The 18554-nt window shown below is 41.0% G+C and overlaps 1 protein-coding gene across 6 annotated transcripts in view; it reads right to left on the reverse strand.

The window, feature by feature from the left end:
- Nucleotides 1–18354, reverse strand: part of LOC139749432 (uncharacterized) — a 457243-nt gene extending 438889 nt beyond the window's left edge. For 3 of the 6 annotated variants that reach the window (XM_071663280.1, XM_071663279.1, XM_071663278.1), the window contains exon 1: nucleotides 18218–18354. The gene's annotated coding sequence lies outside the window, so the exon portion shown is untranslated. The remainder of the gene's footprint in view (nucleotides 1–18217) is intronic. The other 3 variants (XM_071663283.1, XM_071663281.1, XM_071663282.1) reach the window with 2 other exon arrangements.
- Between the last annotated feature and the right edge of the window lie 200 nt (nucleotides 18355–18554).

Raw genomic sequence — 18554 nt, forward strand, 5'->3', positions numbered from 1 at the left:
GGAATAAAAAAGCTATGGGTTTAAGAACATAATTAAAGCATGCATTGTAATCTTATCAGGAAAAAAAATTGTGAATGTTTTTATACTTGCTCACTGTTTTCTGCCTTATTAAAGCAGAGCCAAGAACATAAAACACAGGCTTCATTTACTCACACCTGCTGTGTAGTTATCACGTACAGTGCTCCAAAACCACAGCCCACCATCCACAGTTAAACTTTGCATTTTTTTCTGTTGTTTCTCTTGACATCTTAATATGCCCTGGCTCAGCTAACTGACACCACATCACCCCTTGCATACCACATTGCTCCAGTTCATTCTATCCTTTGCATATATATATATTGCACTCCTGAATATTCAGGCCACGATGCCTCGTAGTCTCTTTCATTCCATCCTTCCATCTCTTTTTTGTTCCCCTTCCTGCTTCATTTCCACTATGTCCACCCTTTTCCATTCTTTTGCATATATGGCTTACTCACCAGGGTCTACTTTACCATTAAATATACCTATCTTTGGTGTGACAGATTACCCATAGATGAGTAATAGAATGGCATTCAAGAGAAACAGAGAGTACAAGAGGCAAACAGTGAGGTGAGCACCATGCACTTTTCTTGACATCATGGCAAATTCCCAATGTAGATACAGGTTGCGCATCCCTAATATGAAAATCCAAAATCCGAGATGCTCCAAAACCCAAAACTTTTTGAGTAGCAACATTACAAGCAGAAAATTCCTCACCTAAACACATTATTTTTTCATTGTATTAAAGGTATTTCATATTTCTTCAAGAGTAAAAACCGAAGTAAAACCTACAGAAGAGAAAAAATGAACCAAAATTAGTTGGATCACTTTTGACTCAATTGTGTCAAGTAAGCATACAGAGGAAGAACCACCTCAGATGTGAGAGCAATGCTCCATACAAGTACAAATCAATCCCTCGTATAAATGAAGCAACTGTTCAGAAGACAAAAAGTTTTGACTGACATCTAGACAGGACATCCAGAGTCGAAGAGGCAGCCTTAGCTATTCCTGTAATGTGAGGTATTCAAGAAAGAATGGTTGTTACAGTAATACCAAATACCTTAGTTTCCCATAGTTATGTGTACGTTAATTACTACAGTGCTAGTGGAAAAAACTGGTGAATGTGATGCATCATATAAAAAACAATAAACAAGATAAAACAGGTACTCACCCCCCTTAGTGCTTCATATGATGTCCCTAAGCATTAATACAATCCTGAAGGCACTTGGGAACAGATGCTGTAAGATGCTGAGCGTATTTAAGGTCAAGGTTGTCCCAAATATCCTGAATGGCGGCCTAGAGCTTAAGAATGCTGGATGCATCCTGCCCACACAACTGTGACTTTATAACTGACCACAAGTTCTCAACAGGGTTAAAGTCAAGTGAGTTACCTGGCCAGTCCTGAATGTATGTCATACAAAATGCAAACCAGTCACATATCAATTTAGCAGTGTAGCATGGTACACCATCTTGCATGAAAATATCACAACCAGTCTTCTCAAAACAGTCAGGTAATTCATCACACAACAGCTCCAGTTAATGATTCTGATTCATAGTCACATTTCAAGGTAAAAACACAAGACTTCCGAGACCATTATGGCCAAAAGCCCCACACACCATTACTGATCTTAGAAATTGTACAGCTGCTTGAATGTACTTAGGATTGTATGGGTCACTACCCGGCTTCCTGTACACCTTGCCTCTACAGCTGCCAGTAACAAATGTAGCCCCAACAAATCATGACACTTTCATTCACTCTCTGTCATCCCAATGCAAATATTTTTTGGCAAATGCAGGTCTACTTTTGCGCTGTCTGAAGCAGTTTCTTGCAAAGCATACATCTCTTGAATTTCAAGTCATCACAAAGCTGGTTATAAATAGTATGTACAAATCCATGACCAAGTAGCCTAAGGTTGTCTTCCTTTAACTGTTGTGCTGAAATATGAGGATTCTTGTCTACTTTATGTTGGGTAATCTTCAGAGTAGACTGGGAAGTAATACAAGGCCGTCAAGGTCATTTCTTTTGGGTAAGAATGTCAATGCCATCAACGAAGCACTTTGTCCATCTTTGGACACTTCATAATGCCAGACCTGTAGTTTCAGCTACTTCTTTATCACATTTCCTTACATTGTACAAGGGTGCAATAGCAGCAATATCCTCTTTAGACACACCCTTAGGACCAGGCAATGTAGCACAAACCCACCACAAACCACAAGTTTTTTTTTTTTTTTTTTTTTTTTTTTTATACTTTGTCGCTGTCTCCCGCGTTTGCGAGGTAGCGCAAGGAAACAGACGAAAGAAATGGCCCAACCCCCCCCCCCATACACATGTACATACACACGTCCACACACGCAAATATACATACCTACACAGCTTTCCATGGTTTACCCCAGACGCTTCACATGCCTTGATTCAATCCACTGACAGCACGTCAAACCCTGTATACCACATCGCTCCAATTCACTCTATTCCTTGCCCTCCTTTCACCCTCCTGCATGTTCAGGCCCCGATCACACAAAATCTTTTTCACTCCATCTTTCCACCTCCAATTTGGTCTCCCTCTTCTCCTCGTTCCCTCCACCTCCGACACATATATCCTCTTGGTCAATCTTTCCTCACTCATTCTCTCCATGTGCCCAAACCATTTCAAAACACCCTCTTCTGCTCTCTCAACCACGCTCTTTTTATTTCCACACATCTCTCTTACCCTTACGTTACTTACTCGATCAAACCACCTCACACCACACATTGTCCTCAAACATCTCATTTCCAGCACATCCATCCTCCTGCGCACAACTCTATCCATAGCCCACGCCTCGCAACCATACAACATTGTTGGAACCACATTGTACAAGGGTGCAATAGCAGCAATATCCTCTTTAGACACACCCTTAGGACCAGGCAATGTAGCACAAACCCACCACAAACCACAAGTGGGTAGGGTAAAAAAGCAGATGTTGGGGACAACAACAACAAAAACATTGATCCACCACAATAGCTCCAGGCAGACTGACTGCCACCTGTTGCTACCCTGGGGTCCCACCCCCCTTCCCACCAATGTCCAAGAGATGCCACAGTATTTTTGTCATATCAGAGTCATGTTTTGGGGGTATGATTCAAAGAGGTGAAAAATACTGGCATGGACCCTATCATGCCAATTTTTCCTAGCAGTACTCCATATCACTAACACAAAACGTGAAAATATTCATCACTTAATGCTCACCATTAAATACAAGTGTCGACACAATTCAACAAGTATATAACTTAATATTCACCACTAAATACATAATTCATGTCAACACAATACTAATTCAATTCAACTAATATGCAACTTTACATAATCTAATGTTCAACTAATCACCACTAAATGTATAATGTATAAATCATAACATTTGCCCTGTAAAACTTTTTGTACTATGTTCAAATTACAGAGGTACAAGTTTGTTGAGTATTCCTGGGAAACTGTAAGGGAGGGTACTGATTGAGTGGTTAAAGGCATGTACAGAGCATCAGATTGAGGACGAGCAGTGTGGTTTAAGAAGTGGTAGAGGATGTGTGGATCAGGTGTTTGCTTTGAAGAATGTATGTGAGAAATACTTAGAAAGATAGATGGATTTGTATGCAGCATTTATGGATATGGAGAAGAAATATGACAGAGTTGATAGAGATGCTCTATGGAAGGTATTAAGAGTATATGGTGTTGGAGGTAGGTGGCTAAAAGCAGTGAAAAGTTTTTATCAAGGATGTAAGGCATGTGTACGAGTAGGAAGAGAGGAAAGTGATTGGTTCCCAGTGAATGTTGGTTTGCGACAGGGGTTCGTGATGTCTCCATGGTTGATTAATTTGTTTATGGATGGGGTTGTTAGGGAGGTGAATGCGAGAGTTTTGGAGAGAGGGGCAAGTATGCAGTCTGTTGTAGATGAGAGGGCTTAGGAAGTGAGCAAGTCATAGTTAGCTGATGATATAGAACAGGTGGCTGATTCCAGTGAGAAACTGCTGAAGTTGATGGCTCAGTTTGGTAATGTGTGTGAAAGAAGAAAACTGAGTGAAAATGTGAATAAGAACAAGGTTATTAGGTTCAGTAGGGTTGAGGGACAAGTTAATTGGGAGGTAAGTTTGAATGGAGAAAAACTGGAGGAAGTGAAGTGTTTTAGATATCTGGGAGTGGATATAGCAGCAAATGGAACCATGGGAGTGGAAGTGAGTCACGTTGTGGGGGAGGGGGCAAAGGTTCTTGGAGAGTTGAATAATGTGTGAAAGGCGAGAACATTATCTCGGAGAGCAAAAGTGGGTATGTTTGAAGGAATAGTGGTTCCAACAATGTTATATGGTTGTGAGGCATAGGCTATAGATAGGGATATGCAGAGGAGGGTGGATGTGTTGGAAATTAAATGTTTGAGGACAAAATGTGGTGTGCGGTGGTTTGATCGAATGAGTAATGAAAGGGTAAGAGAGATATGTGGTACTAAAAAGAGTGTAGTTGAGAGAGCAGAAGAGGGTGTACTGAAATGGTTTGGTCACATGGAGAGAATGAGTGAGGAAAGATTTACAAAGAGGATATATGTGTCAAGAGGTAGGGGGAACGAGAGAAGTGGGATACCAAATTGGAGGTGGAAGGATGGAGCGAAAAAGATTTTGAGCGATCGGGGCCTGAACATACAGGAGGGTGAAAGGCGTGCAAGAATAGAGTGAATTGGAACGATGTGGTATACCAGGGTCGTCGTGCTGTTAATGGATTGAACCAGGGTATGTGAAGCATCTGGGTAAACCATGGAAAGTTTTGTGGGGCCTGGATGTGGAAAGGGAACTGTGGTTTCTGTGCATTACACATGACAGCTAGAGACTGAGTGTGAATGAATGTGGCCTATGTTGTCTTTTCCTAGAGCTACATCACACGTGCGCGAGGGGAGGGAGGTGCCACTTCATGTGTGGCGGGGTGGCCAGAGGAATGGAAGAAGGCAGCAAGTATGAATATGTACATGTGTATATATGTATGTCTGTGTATGTATATGTATGTATACGTTGAAATGTATAGGTATGCATATGTGCCTGTGTGGGCATCTATATATATACAGGTGTATGTGGGTGGGTTGGGCCATTCTTTCGTCTGTATCCCTGTGCTATCTCGCTAACACAGGAGAGAGCAACTAAGTATAAGAAAAAATAATAAAAAAATACCATGTAGATAGATTTCTAATGCATAGGAGTATCCATTCCCACCTTGATCTTTTGCTCTTTGTGCTTAATCAGCTAGTGACTACTAAGACCCTCCCCCCAGCTATGTAGTGCTTCAACTGTATATTTTAAGCCAAACAGATGCCTGAATTCAATAAGCCTTTCTTTCTTTATCAATCTATATACATATACACTTACCATTATTAGGTTTTGTTCCTTTATGGTATCCCAGATTGACCTGAAAGAGCCCTTGCAGAATGTCCAAGCTACTAACTACTTTATTGTCCTTTAATTTGGACTGTAATAAGTCAATCAATATTGGAACAGGAAACCTATTAGATATGGTCACAGCATTTTCATGGGCTTTCTGTTCACATGTTGACTATTCAAATGGATATCTTAAATTTTTTTTTTGCACTATTTTTTTCTTAATACTTATTTTGTGTATCTTAAATTTTTTTTGCACTATTTTTTTCTTAATACTTATTTTGTGTATCTTAAATTTTTTTTTTCATTATCTTTTTCTTAAAACTTATTTTGTGTATCTTCCTTTCATTCTTTCAGTTATTCTGATGTTTTCTGTGTTAGCAACATAGTGCCAGGAAAATAAGAAGACATGATCTCATTTGCTCACACACATTTTCTAGCTGTCATGCACAGTAGAATGCAACAAAACCACAACCCTTTGTCCATTACCAGGACCAGCAGACCCTTCTGTGGTTTCCACTGACCCCATCATATGCCCTGGCTTAATCACTGACAGCACATCACTCCCCTGCATACAAGACCAGTTGAGTTCACTCTATCACATGCATGCCTTACAACCTCCTACACATTCAGGCCTCGAGCACTCAAAATCTCCTTCACTCTACCCTTCCATTTCTAATTTGGTCTCTCACTTCTGGTTACCTTCACTTATACACACCGTCTTAATCAATCTCTCCTCACTCATCCTCTCTGTATGTCCAAATAATTTCAGTACATCCTCTTCAACTTTCTCAACCACAATCTTCTTTTCATCACATCTTTATCTTACCCATCATTTTCTAACATCATTAACCCTCCTCACACATTTTATTTCCAAAACATTCACCCTTGTCCATACATTCTCAGCTATAGCCCAAGCCTTGCATTCATGCAATACCATTAGGAATACTATTCCAAAAGACATGCACATCTTTGCCCTCACTGACAATGACTTTTCTTTCCTTACATTCATCAATGCACCCATGATCTTAGCCCTATCACCTACCCTATAGCCCACTGCTCCATTCACAGCAATGTCTACTCCCAGGTATCTAAATCCTCACACTTCCTGCAGGTTCTCTCTTCAAATCTATATACCATATAACCTGTCTTTTTTCCAATGCTAAACCTAATAACCTTTCTTTTAGTGTCAAACTACCCTCAACTTTCTTCATTTTGACACACACCCCCAAACTCTGACATCTGTTTCTGCTGTTTTTCACACAAATCTACCACTCATCTCCCTAAACTCCTTGACCCAACCCAACTATTTCCAAAACACAACAGACCTGCTCCTCTCTCCAAGACCCTTGCATTCATCTTCACCACCCCAACCATGAACAAATTAAACAGCCATGGTAACATCACACGCCAATGCCTCAGACCCATCTTCACCTCAAAACACTCACACTCCCTCCTTCATACTCACACACACAAGCCTTACTCACTTGATAAAAACTTCTCACTGCTTATAGCATCTTTCTTCCTATACCACATATTTGTAATAACTTCCAAAAAGCATCTCTAATAACTTCCAAGGAGCATCTCTATCAACCCTATCACTCACTTTCTCCAAATCCATAAATGCCTAGTCACCAGCATCATGGGGAGCTAAGAATCCCCGGGTTTTTGCCTGACTCTACTGTCAATGAAAGGGAGGGCTCTGACAGTAGTGGTACTGGCCCTTCCCACAACTTTTCCCTCTCTGTTAAACCTTCCTCTTTTTCTATTCACTATACCAACATTTGTGGTCTCTCTAGTAACTTCCTTGATGAACACAATCTGTCTTGTACCTCTCTAATATCTTATTTTGCTGTGAGACAGTTATTCAATGTTCTCACAAGTCCCTTTTTCATATCCAACTATAATCTACATTCACAATTCCAGTTCAAAGGTGGTGTTTGTGCTTACTCCATCAACACACCTGTTGGATGCCTCAAGGACCCTGAGTCCCCAAACTTTGATGTTATGTGGCTCAAGGTCTGTATCCAAACTACCACACTTTTTCTCTGTTTTGCCTATTGCTCTCCTAATTCTACAAATATCATATCTTTCTTTGACTATCTAAACTCCTGCTGTGAGACTCTGGCATCCTCTCATCTGCAAGCTGAGATCCTCTACTTCGGGGGTTTCAACATTCAACATGTAAGAGTTTTCGAGAGAAGGGCGAGTATGCAGTTTGTTGGGATGAGAGGGCCTGGGAAGTGAGTCAGTTGCTGTTCACCGATAATACAGCATTGGTGGTTGATTCGAGTGAGAAACTGCAGAAGTTGGTGACTGAGTTTGGAAAAAAGTGTGAAAGGAGAAAGTTGAGTGTAAATGTGAATAAGAGTAAGGATATTAGATTCAGTAGGGTTGAGGGACAAGTTAGTGGGATGTACATTTGAATGGAGAAAAACTGGAGGAAGTGAAGTGTTTCATATATCTGGGAGTGGAATTAGTAGCAAATGGAACCATGGAAGCAGAAGTGAGTTACAGGGTTGGGGAGGGAATGAAGGTTCTGGGAGTGATGAAGAATGTGTGGAAGGAGAGAACGTCATCTCAAGAGAGCAAAATTGGGTATGTTTGAAGGAACAGTAGTTCCAACAATATCATATGGTTGTGAGGCATGGGCTATAGATAGTTATGTATGGAGGAGGGTGGATGTGTTGAAAATTAAATGTTAGAGAACAATATGTGGTGTGAGGTGGTTTGATCAAGTAAGTAATGAAAGAGCATGAGGGATGTGTGAAAATAAAAAGTGTGGTAGAGAGCAGAAGAGGGTGTGTTGAAATGGTTTGGACATAAGGAGAGAATGAGTGAGGAAAGGTTGACAAAGAGGATATATGTGTCAGAGGTGGAGGGAACAAGAAGTGGGAGACCAAATTGGAGGTGGAAGGAAGGAGTGAAAAAGATTTTGAGCAATTGGGACCTGAACATACAGGAGGGTGAGAGGCATGCAGGCATAGAGTGAAATGGAATGATGCGGTATACCAGGGTCAACGTGCTGTCAATGGACTGAACCAGGGAATGTGAAACGTCTGGGGTAAACCATGGAAAGGTCTGTGGGGCTTGGATGTGGAAAGGGAGCTATGGTTTTGGTGCATTACACATGACAGCTAGAGATTGAGTGTGAAAGAATTTGGCCTTTTTTGTCTTTTATCCTGGTTCTGGCTCATTGAAGAAGGGGGTAGCAATGCTGTTTCCTGTGGGGCAGGGTAGCACCAGGCATGGATGAAGGCAACCAAGTATGAATATGTACTAGGGTATATACGTATATTTGTGTATATGTATATGTGTAAATGTTGATATGTACACATATATGCATGTATGGGCATTTATGTAGATCATATATAAGTGAGTGTGAGTAGATGGGCAGTTCTTCGTCTGTTTCCTAGTGGTACCGCACTGATGCGGGAGACGACAATCAAGTACAATAAAAATATAATGAATTTATATATCACTTTATTATACTAGACTACCATTTCTCACATCAGCGAGGTAGCCCCAGGAAACAGAAAAAGAATGGCTCATCCACTCACACTCACATATATACATATATATATATATATACATATATACATAATTTGGACGATTTTTGCAGGGAAAAAATGCAATTGAGTGGGAGATGTATAAAAGAAAGAGACAGGAGGTCAAGAGAAAGGTGCAACAGGTGAAAAAAAGGGCAAATGAGAGTTGGGGTGAGAGAGTATCATTAAATTTTAGGGAGAATAAAAAGATGTTCTGGAAGGAGGTAAATAAAGTGCGTAAGACAAGGAAGCAAATGGGAACTTCAGTGAAGGGCGCAAATGGGGAGGTGATAACAAGTAGTGGTGATGTGAGAAGGAGATGGAGTGAGTATTTTGAAGGTTTGTTGAATGTGTTTGATGATAGAGTGGCAGATATAGGGTGTTTTGGTCGAGGTGGTGTGCAAAGTGAGAGGGTTAGGGAAAATGATTTGGTAAACAGAGGAGAGGTAGTGAAAGCTTTGCGGAAGATGAAAGCCGGCAAGGCAGCAGGTTTGGATGGTATTGCAGTGGAATTTATTAAAAAAGGGGGTGACTGTATTGTTGACTGGTTGGTAAGGTTATTTAATGTATGTATGACTCATGGTGAGGTGCCTGAGGATTGGCGGAATGCGTGCATAGTGCCATTGTACAAAGGCAAAGGGGATAAGAGTGAGTGCTCAAATTACAGAGGTATAAGTTTGTTGAGTATTCCTGGTAAATTATATGGGAGGGTATTGATTGAGAGGGTGAAGGCATGTACAGAGCATCAGATTGGGGAAGAGCAGTGTGGTTTCAGAAGTGGTAGAGGATGTGTGGATCAGGTGTTTGCTTTGAAGAATGTATGTGAGAAATACTTAGAAAAGCAAATGGATTTGTATGTAGCATTTATGGATCTGGAGAAGGCATATGATAGAGTTGATAGAGATGCTCTGTGGAAGGTATTAAGAATATATGGTGTGGGAGGAAAGTTGTTAGAAGCAGTGAAAAGTTTTTATCGAGGATGTAAGGCATGTGTACGTGTAGGAAGAGAGGAAAGTGATTGGTTCTCAGTGAATGTAGGTTTGCAGCAGGGGTGTGTGATGTCTCCATGGTTGTTTAATTTGTTTATGGATGGGGTTGTTAGGGAGGTAAATGCAAGAGTTTTGGAAAGAGGGGCAAGTATGAAGTCTGTTGGGGATGAGAGAGCTTGGGAAGTGAGTCAGTTGTTGTTCGCTGATGATACAGCGCTGGTGGCTGATTCATGTGAGAAACTGCAGAAGCTGGTGACTGAGTTTGGTAAAGTGTGTGGAAGAAGAAAGTTAAGAGTAAATGTGAATAAGAGCAAGGTTATTAGGTACAGTAGGGTTGAGGGTCAAGTCAATTGGGAGGTGAGTTTGAATGGAGAAAAACTGGAGGAAGTGAAGTGTTTTAGATATCTGGGAGTGGATCTGGCAGCGGATGGAACCATGGAAGCGGAAGTGGATCATAGGGTGGGGGAGGGGGCGAAAATTCTGGGGGCCTTGAAGAATGTGTGGAAGTCGAGAACATTATCTCGGAAAGCAAAAATGGGTATGTTTGAAGGAATAGTGGTTCCAACAATGTTGTATGGTTGTGAGGCGTGGGCTATGGATAGAGTTGTGCGCAGGAGGATGGATGTGCTGGAAATGAGATGTTTGAGGACAATGTGTGGTGTGAGGTGGTTTGATCGAGTGAGTAACGTAAGGGTAAGAGAGATGTGTGGAAATAAAAAGAGCGTGGTTGAGAGAGCAGAAGAGGGTGTTTTAAAGTGGTTTGGGCACATGGAGAGAATGAGTGAGGAAAGATTGACCAAGAGGATATATGTGTCGGAGGTGGAGGGAACGAGGAGAAGAGGGAGACCAAATTGGAGGTGGAAAGATGGAGTGAAAAATATTTTGTGTGATCGGGGCCTGAACATGCAGGAGGGTGAAAGGAGGGCAAGGAATAGAGTGAATTGGAGCGATGTGGTATACCGGGGTTGACGTGCTGTCAGTGGATTGAATCAGGGCGTGTGGGGCGTCTGGGGTGAACCATGGAAAGCTGTGTAGGTATGTATATTTGCGTGTGTGGACGTATGTATATACATGTGTATGGGGGGGGGGGGTTGGGCCATTTCTTTCGTCTGTTTCCTTGCGCTACCTCGCAAACGCGGGAGACAGCGACAAAGTATAAAAAAAAAAAAAAAAATATATACATAAATGCCCATACATGCATCCGCTCATATACACACAAACATACATACATGCCCATATACCACAAACATACATACATGCCCATATACATACATACATGTTGGAAAGGATCACAATTTTGTGCGTGATCAAGATATTCCTATGAGTCCACGGGGAAAATGAAACACGATAAGTTCCCAAGTGCACTTTTGTGTGATAATCACATAATCAGGGGAGACACAAGAGAGAAATAAAAGTCAGTTGATATACATCGAAGAGACGATGCTAGGACGCCATTTGGTAAACATGTGATTAGAAAATCACATGTTTACCGAATGGCGTCCTAGCTTCGTCTCTTCGATGTATATCAACTGACTTTTATTTCTCTCGTGTCTCCCCTGATAATGTGATTATTACACAAAAGTGCACTTGGGAACTTATCGTGTTTCATTTTCCCCGTGGACTCGTACGAACATACATTTTATCTTATCTATTTATTTTGCTTTGTCGCTGTCTCCCGCGTTTGCGAGGCAGCGCAAGGAAACAGACGAAAGAAATGGCCCAACCCACCCCCATACACATGTATATACACACACGTCCACACATGCAAATATACATACCTATACAACTCAATGTACACGTATATATACACACACAGACACATACATATATACCCATGCACACAATTCACACTGTCTGCCTTTATTCATTCCCATCGCCACCCCACCACACATGGAATACCATCCCCCTCCCCCATCATGTGTGCGGGGTAGCGCTAGGAAAAGACAACAGAGGCCTCATTCGTTCACACTCAGTCTCTAGCTGTCATGCAATAATGCCTGAAACCACAGCTCCCTTTCCACATCCAGGCCCCACACAGCTTTCCATGGTTTACCCCAGACGCTTCACATGCCCTGATTCAATCCACTGACAGCACGTCAACCCCGGTATACCACATCGATCCAATTCACTCTATTCTTGCCCGCCTTTCATCCTCCTGCATGTTCAGGCCCCGATCACTCAAATTCTTTTTCACTCCATCTTTCCACCTCCAATTTGGTCTCCCACTTCTCCTCATTCCCTCCACCTCCGACACATATATCCTCTTGGTCAATCTTTCCTCACTCATTCTCTCCATGTGCCCAAACCATTTCAAAACACCCTCTTCTGCTCTCTCAACCACGCTCTTTTTATTTCCACACATCTCTCTTACCCTTACATTACTTACTCGATCAAACCACCTCACACCACACATAGTCCTCAAACATCTCATTTCCAGCACATCCACCCTCCGGCGCACAACTCTATCCATAGCCCACGCCTCGCAACCATACAACATTTGCTTTCCCAGATAATGTTCTCGACTTCCACACATTCTTCAAGGGTCCCAGGATTTTCGCCCCCTCCCCCACCCTATGATTCACTTCCGCTTCCATGGTTCCATCCCCTGCCAGATCCACTCCCGGATATCTAAAACACTTTACTTCCTCCAGTTTTTCTCCATTCAAACTTACCTCCCAAATGACTTGACCCTCAACCCTACTGTACCTAATAACCTTGCTCTTATTCACATTTACTCTTAACTTTCTTCTTTCACACACTTTACCAAACTCAGTCACCAGCTTCTGCAGTTTCTCACATGAATCAGCCACCAGCGCTGTATCATCAGCGAACAACAACTGACTCACTTCCCAAGCTTTCTCATCCACAACAGACTTCATTCTTCCCCCTCTTTCCAAAACTCTTGCATTCACCTCCCTAACAACCCCATCCATAAACAAATTAAACAACCATGGAGACATCACACACCCCTGCCAAAAACCTATATTCACTGAGAACCAATCACTTTCCTCTCTTCCTACACGTACACATGCCTTACATCCTCGATAAAAACTTTTCACTGCTTCTTACAACTTGCCACCCACACTATATATTCTTAATACCTTCCACAGAGCATCTCTATCAACTCTATCATATGCCTTCTCCAGATCCATAAATGCTACATACAAATCCATTTGCTTTTCTAAGTATTTCTCACATACATTCTTCAAAGCAAACACCTGATCCACACATCCTCTACCACTTCTGAAACCACACTGCTCATCCCCAATCTGATGCTCTGTACATGCCTTCACCCTCTCAATCAATACCCTCCCATATAATTTACCAGGAATACTCAACAAACTTATACCTCTGTAATTTGAGCACTCACTCTTATCCCCTTTGCCTTTGTACAATGGCACTATGCACGCATTTCGCCAATCCTCAGGCACCTTACCATGAGTCATACATACATTAAATAACCTTACCAACCAGTCAACAATACAGTCACCCCCTTTTATAATAGATTCCACTGCAATACCATCCAAACCTGCTGCCCTGCCGGCTTTCATCTTCCGCAAAGCTTTTACTACCCCTTCTCTGTTTACCAAATCATTTTCCCTAACCCTCTCACTTTGCACACCACCTTGACCAAGACACCCTATATCTGCCACTCTATCATCAAACACATTCAACAAACCTTCAAAATACTCACTCCATCTCCTTCTCACATCACCACTACTTGTTATCACCTCCCCATTAGCGCCCTTCACTGAAGTTCCCATTTGCTCCCTTGTTTTACGCACTTTATTTACCTCCTTCCAGAACATCTTTTTATTCTCCCCACCTCGACCAAGACACCCTATATCTGCCACTCTATCATCAAACACATTCAACAAACCTTCAAAATACTCACTCCATCTCCTTCTCACATCACCACTACTTGTTATCACCTCCCCATTAGCGCCCTTCACTGAAGTTCCCATTTGCTCCCTTGTTTTATGCACTTTATTTACCTCCTTCCAGAACATCTTTTTATTCTCCCTAAAATTTAATGATACTCTCTCACCCCAACTCTCATTTGCCCTCTTTTTCACCTCTTGCACTTTTCTCTTGACCTCCTGTCTCTTTCTTTTATACATCTCCCACTCAATTGCATTTTTTCCCTGCAAAAATCGTCCAAATGCCTCTCTCTTCTCTTTCACTAATAATCCTACTTCTTCATCCCACCACTCACTACCCTTTCTAATCAACCCACCTCCCACGCTTCTCAAGCCACAAGCATCTTTTGCGCAATCCATCACTGATTCCCTAAATACATCCCATTCCTCCCCCACTCCCCTTACTTCCATTGTTCTCACCTTTTTCCATTCTGTACTCAGTCTCTCCTGGTACTTCCTCACATATTCATTTATTTTATTTATCTACCATACTTTTTCGTTGTCTCCCGCGTTAGCGAGGTAGCGCAAGGAAACAGACGAAAGAATGGCCCAACCCACCCACATACACGTGTATATACATACACGTCCACACACGCACATATACATACCTATACATCTCAACATATACATATATATACACACACAGACATATACATATATACACATTTACATAATTGATACTGTCTGCCCTTATTCATTCCTGTCGCCACCCAGCCACACATGAAAACCCCCTTTCCCCGCATGTGCGCGAGATAGCACTAGGAAAAGACAACGAAGGCAACTTTTGTTCACACTCATCTCTAGCTGTCATGTATAATGCACCGAAACCACAGCTCCCTTTTCACTTCCAGGCCCCACAAAACTTTCCATGGTTTACCCAAGATGCTTCACATGCCCTGGTTCAATCCATTGACAGCACGTCGACCCCGGTATACCACATCGTTCCAAATCACTCTATTCCTTGCATGCCTTTCACCCTCCTGCATGTTCAGGCCCCGATCACTCAGAATGTTTTTCACTCCATCTTTCCACCTCCAATTTGGTCTCCCACTTCTCGTTCCCTCCACCTCTGACACATATATCCTCTTTGTCAATCTTTCCTCACTCATTCTCTCCATGTGAGCAAACCATTTCAAAACACCCATATACATATATACACACGTACATATTCATTCTCTTTTGTCTTCTTCCATTCCTGGTGCCACCCCGCACCACAGGAAACAGAATCGCCACCCCCTGCACCAGCGAGGTAGCGCCAGGAAAGCAGACAAAAAAGGCCACATTCATTCACACTCAGTCTCTAGCTGTCATGTGTAATGCACACAAACCACAACTTCCTCTCCACATCCTGGCCCTATAGGCCTTTCTATGGTTTACCCCAGATGTTTCAAATGCCCTGGTTCAGTCTACTGACAGCACATCAACCCTGGTATATCATATCATTCCAATTCACTCTATTCCTTGCACGCCTCTCACCCTCATACATGTCAAGGCCCCAATCACTCAAAATCTTTTTTTCCCCATCTTTCCACCTCCAATTTGGTCTCCTAACCATACATCCAAACCATTTTAACACACCCTTTTCTGTTCTCTCAACCACAATCTTTTTACAACCACACATCTCTCTTACCCTTTCATTACTTACCCTAGCCTGAGCCAGGTGCCCATTTTATCGACCAACCCCTAGGGATGGATGAACAGCTTGGTTGACTGTGGACCAACTGCCGCAACCAGGATTTGAACCTATGCACTCAACTCTGGGTGGCCCATGAATGCATCATGATCAGGAATGCTAACCGATACACCAAGGGAGTTCATTGAGCCAAGAAGTGGATTTACAGATCCATCAAAGGAAAAAGTTGTAAGGAACTTTTGATAGAGATATGGACAGAAACTGGGTCTTGGGGTCATTATAATAAACCAGATTTCATCTACCTCACTGAAACATCCTGTCCACATCTAAGTTTATTGAGGAAGCTATGGCAAAACAAGATGTGGATGAATTGAGAGAAAAAGGATGCATGTGGAGCAATGTAGAGTTGTGCTGTCACCAAGTATTGCTCTTTTTGTAGAGGAAAGAAATCATTGATGAAAAGGAGTAAAATTGTAGGCGATAGGACAGAACCTTGAGGGACACCACTATTGATGGAGAAAGGGGGAAAGGCTAATCCATCAACAAACAGAGAGGGAACTATTCTCACAAGTAAGATATGGCTTCTGAGCCATCATCCTCTTGCTCCATAAAGAAAACATACGAGGGAGCAAACAGAGGGATGGAAGCCAAAAGAGAGCAGCACAGAGATGAAACCCCAAGGCTACACCATGTCAAAAGCATTGGATACATGAAGGGCAACTACAAAGGACTCCCTAAAATCTTTCAGGAATCACTCTTTCAGTTCATTGTAATTCTGAAATAAGGATGAATCATGATCTCATTCTTAAGCAAATGATACTACATACCATGACAGACATACATCCTGTAAATATCACAAAAGTAATAAAAAACAAAACCTATGCATACCTCACGTAACCAACCTTGCGATCAAAACTACCTTAATTTTCAATATTCTGTACAAAATAAGCCAACAGAACCCAAGGAAATGCAATGCTAATGCTGCATCAACTGTGAACAAAAATACAACGAAGCATAATCCCCATTTAAAGACAAATATAATGATGGTATGCTTCTACTATCATTTCAGTTACTTGGTGAGTTTAGGCAGGGTTTTTATAGGTACCACTGAGAAAGTATTTCAAAAGTTGTGATTATGTTTACATCGACAACTTATATTTTCTAATATATACATAATCTTTATTACTTTATGTAAAATCATTCAACTGAATATATAGCAAGAAAAATATAATGTTGGTTTACTTCTACTATCATTTCAGTTACTTGGTGAGGTTAGGTGGGGTTTTTAAAAGGCTCTATTGAGAAAGTATTTCAAAAGTATTGACTATGTTATATCAACTTAACCTTATATTTTCCATGACATCCATAACCCTTATTGCTTTACGTAATATCATTCAAAAGAATGTATAACTGCAAATCATGTGCAGCAGGTATTCTGCAATTACAATAAAATAATTGTACTTTATACAAAGCACCTAAATCATAAGTTGCCATTTCCCAAAGCTAGTTTCAATTTAAAGCTAAACTGATAAATTATCCAGTGCACTAACAATATACAAAAATATTACTTAATATCAAAAGATAATTTCAAAAAAATGGGTAAACTAACATACTACTGTCATATTCAATAACTATTACTTGTAATAAAGGAAAAGCACCCACTGGAAAACATAAACAACTAGGTGGTAAAATAGCCTAAACCTAGTTTTAGCCAACAAAACTTATATAATAGCAGATTTCATGGCAAAATTTCTGTTTTGAATGTTCACCTATTAGAACGTTTAATTTATCTTTTTCTGATAGTTTTGATGTGTTTTCCACAATTCTGACCTTCATTACTACTGATATCACTGCCATTAGAGATATCCCTCCCCTTATCTAACAATAATGGGGAGCCCCCAGTGGGAACTGTGGTTTTAGGTGGGGGGAAATCACAAAGAAATGTAGCAATACGAGATAGAAATGAATGTCAAAATTGTTCAAGAGATATCAAAAGCAATCAGAAAAACAATTTCAACCATACCAAACCTAATCTAACACAATTCGCTGGAAGTCCCACATGGAAATAATGCTTTCATTATCTCCTACTTATTCTACAACCTCTATTAGTATTTTTACAGTTCTATGCCCCGAAGTTACGAAATTTCAAGCATATGCAATCGATAGATTTAGGAACACTCATATTCAAGTGTGTTATGTTAGATTAGGTTTGGTTAGGTCAGAATAGGTGTAGTAAGGCTCATAAAATACGGACGTATACCATCCCTCACCAGAATTTCTCAAAGGCAACAAATTTAGTATTATCCTTTTATTATTCAACCTCACATTTCCCGTTACAATCATAACCCTACACTGTAATGCGCTTAGTACAAGATATCAAATAATGGGACAAACTATACAGCTCTCTCTACACTCATTATAAGGAGTCTATTCGTAATCATTTCATCTATATACATGTAATCTAGGCGGTTCCCCTAAATCGGTAATTTACCCTAATAAATTTATGGAACATACAGACTAGCTTTGCTGTTTCATAGAAAAAAAAATAGAGTGCCGAGCTAAATAGATACTCTATCATTTACATTTCCCTTTTAGAGATAAATTACAAATTGTGGTACTTTAACTCAAATTTTGCTCAATAAAATGTCTTATCTTGATTCAACTGGAACTCGAAGCTATACTTTATATACCACTATCTTTCGAGTTACAGCTATAATTAGCCTTACCTAACAAAGGAAAGCTTTTAATAAAGCCATCCTGTTCTTGCCAAAAGCTACAATTTCAGATGGTCACTGAATAGCTGCCAATCGACAACAAAACAGCGACAACAACAAACAAATTTTCACGGGAGTGAAGCGTTCTATCGGACCAAACTTTCACAGGAATACGGCACCATTTATGGGATTTTAAATATTTATTTGGCGTCATAAGTGCACATATAAACATCACTTACAGATGTATCCTATGGGTCCTAAACTGGAATCTATCACTACGGCTTTAGGGAGACTTACATACACAGTTAGTGGAATTAACTTCATTGCCATAAGCTCGTATCTCGCCTCC

Source organism: Panulirus ornatus, chromosome 7 (genome assembly GCF_036320965.1).
Source record: "Panulirus ornatus isolate Po-2019 chromosome 7, ASM3632096v1, whole genome shotgun sequence".
Taxonomy (NCBI): Eukaryota; Metazoa; Arthropoda; class Malacostraca; order Decapoda; family Palinuridae; genus Panulirus; species Panulirus ornatus.